The sequence below is a fragment of the Diospyros lotus genome, chromosome 8 (assembly GCF_014633365.1).
Source record: "Diospyros lotus cultivar Yz01 chromosome 8, ASM1463336v1, whole genome shotgun sequence".
NCBI lineage: Eukaryota > Viridiplantae > Streptophyta > Magnoliopsida > Ericales > Ebenaceae > Diospyros > Diospyros lotus.
The window spans coordinates 16,838,788-16,841,236 of NC_068345.1; positions in this window are offsets into that span (position 1 = coordinate 16,838,788).

A 2,449-nucleotide genomic window follows, 5' to 3' on the forward strand; every position below is an offset into this window, starting at 1 on the left:
TGGACAAAACTCAAGTTTTCAAAATTTCTCGAAATCCGAAATTGAACTTTCTTTATCGTAATTAGTTTATCAAAATGTCGTCATTGACATACATTTGGAATCGTCGAAAGCAAATGAGTCAATTTTGAGATATCGTTGATTGAACAAAGTTGACTCTTTCCTGTTTCAAGTGTTCTACATTGAACCCATGGCTAAAACTCAAGTTTTCTAAACTTCCCGAAATCCGAAATTGAACTTTCTTTAGCGTAATTAGTTTATCAAAATGTCATCTTTCACCTAGATTTGGAATTGTCAAAAGCAATTAAGTGAATTTTGAGATATCATTGATTGAACAAAGTTGACTCTTTCTTGTTTCATCTTTTGTACAATGGACCCACGGCTAAAACTCAAGTTTTCAAAACTTCCCGAAATCCAAAATTGAACTTTCTTTAGAGTAATTAGTTTATCAAAATATCATCTTTGATATACATTTGGAATCGTTGAAAGCAAATGAGTTTATTTTGAGATATCGTTGATTGAACAAAGTTGAATCTTTCCTGTTTCAAGTGTTCTACATTGGACCCATAGCTAAAACTCAAGTTTTCAAAACTTCCCGAATTCTGAAATTAAACTTTCTTTAGCGTAATTAGTTTATCAAAATGTCATCTTTCACCTAGATTTGGAATTGTCAAAATCAATTAAGTCAATTTTGAGATATCATTGATTGAACAAAGTTGACTCTTTCTTATTTCATGTTTTGTACAATGGACCCATGGCTAAAACTCAAGCTTTCAAAACTTCCAAAAATCCGAAATTGAACTTTCTTTAGAGTAAGTAGTTTATCAAAATGTCATCTTTGACATACATTTGGAATCGTTGAAAGCAAATGATTCAATTTTGAGATATCGTTGATTGAACAAAGTTGAATCTTTCCTGTTTCAAGTGTTCTACATTGGACCCATGGCTAAAACTCAAGTTTTCAAAACTTCCCGAAATCTGAAATTGAACTTTCTTTAGCGTAATTAGTTTATCAAAATGTCATCTTTGACCTACATTTGGAATCATCGAAAGCAAATGAGTTAATTTTGAGATATCATCGATTGAATAAAGTTGACTCTTTCTTGTTTCAAGTGTTCTACATTGGACCCATGGCTAAAACTCAAGTTTTGAAAACTTCCCGAAATCCAAAATTAAACCTTCTTTAGCGTAATTAGTTGATTAAAATGTTATGTTTCACCAAGATAAGGAATAGTCAAAAGCAATTAAGTTAATTTTGAGATATCGTTGATTGAACAAAGCTGACTCTTTCTTCTTTCCAGTGTTCTACATTGGAGCCATGGCTAAAACTCAAGTTTTCTAAACTTCTCGAAATCCAAAATTGAACTTTCTTTAGCGTAATTAGTTTATCAAAATGTCATCTTTCACCAAGATTTGGAATCGTCAAAAGAAATTAAATCAATTTTGAGATATCGTTGATTGAACAAAGTTGACTCTTTCTTTTTCAAGTGTTCTACGATGGACCCATGGCTAAAACTCAAGTTTTTAAAACTTAGCAAAATCCGAAATTGAACTTTCTTTAGCGTAATTAGTTTACCAAAATCTCATCTATGACCAACATTTGGAATCGTCGAAAACAAATGAGTCAATTTTGGGATATTGTTGATTGAACAAAGTAGACTCTTTCTTGTTTGAAGTGTTCTACATTCGACCCATGGCTAAAACTCAAGTTTTCAAAACTTATCGAAATAAGAAATTAATCTTTCTTTAGCGTAATTAGTTTATCAAAATGTCGTCTTTGACTTATATTTGGAATCGTCGACTACAAATTAGTCAATTTTGAGATATCGTTGATTGAACAAAGTTGACTCTTTCTTGTTTCAAGTGTTCTACATTGGACCCATGGCTAAAACTCAAGTTTTCTAAACTTCCCGAAATCCAAAATTGAACTTTCTTTACCGTAATTAGTTTATCAAAATGTCGTCTTTCACCATGATTTGTAATCGTCATAAACAATTAAGTCAATTTTGAGATATCGTTGATTGAACAAAGTTGACTCTTTCTTCCTTCAAGTGTTGTACAATGGACCCATGTACAAAACTCAAGTTTTCAAAACTTCCCGAAATCCGAAATTGAACTTTCTTTAGTGTAATTAGTTTATCAAAATGTCGTCATTGACATACATTTTGAATCGTCGAAAGCAAATGAGTCAATTTTGAGATATCGTTGATTGAACAAAGTTGATTCTTTCCTGTTTCATGTGTTCTACATTGAACCCATGGCTAAAACTCAAGTTTTCTAAACTTCCCGAAATACGAAATTGAACTTTCTTTAGCGTAATTAGTTTATCAAAATGTCGTCTTTCACCTAGATTTGGAATTGTCAAAAGCAATTAAGTGAATTTTGAGATATCATTGATTGAACAAAGTTGACTCTTTCTTGTTTCATCTTTTCTACAATGGACCCATGGCTA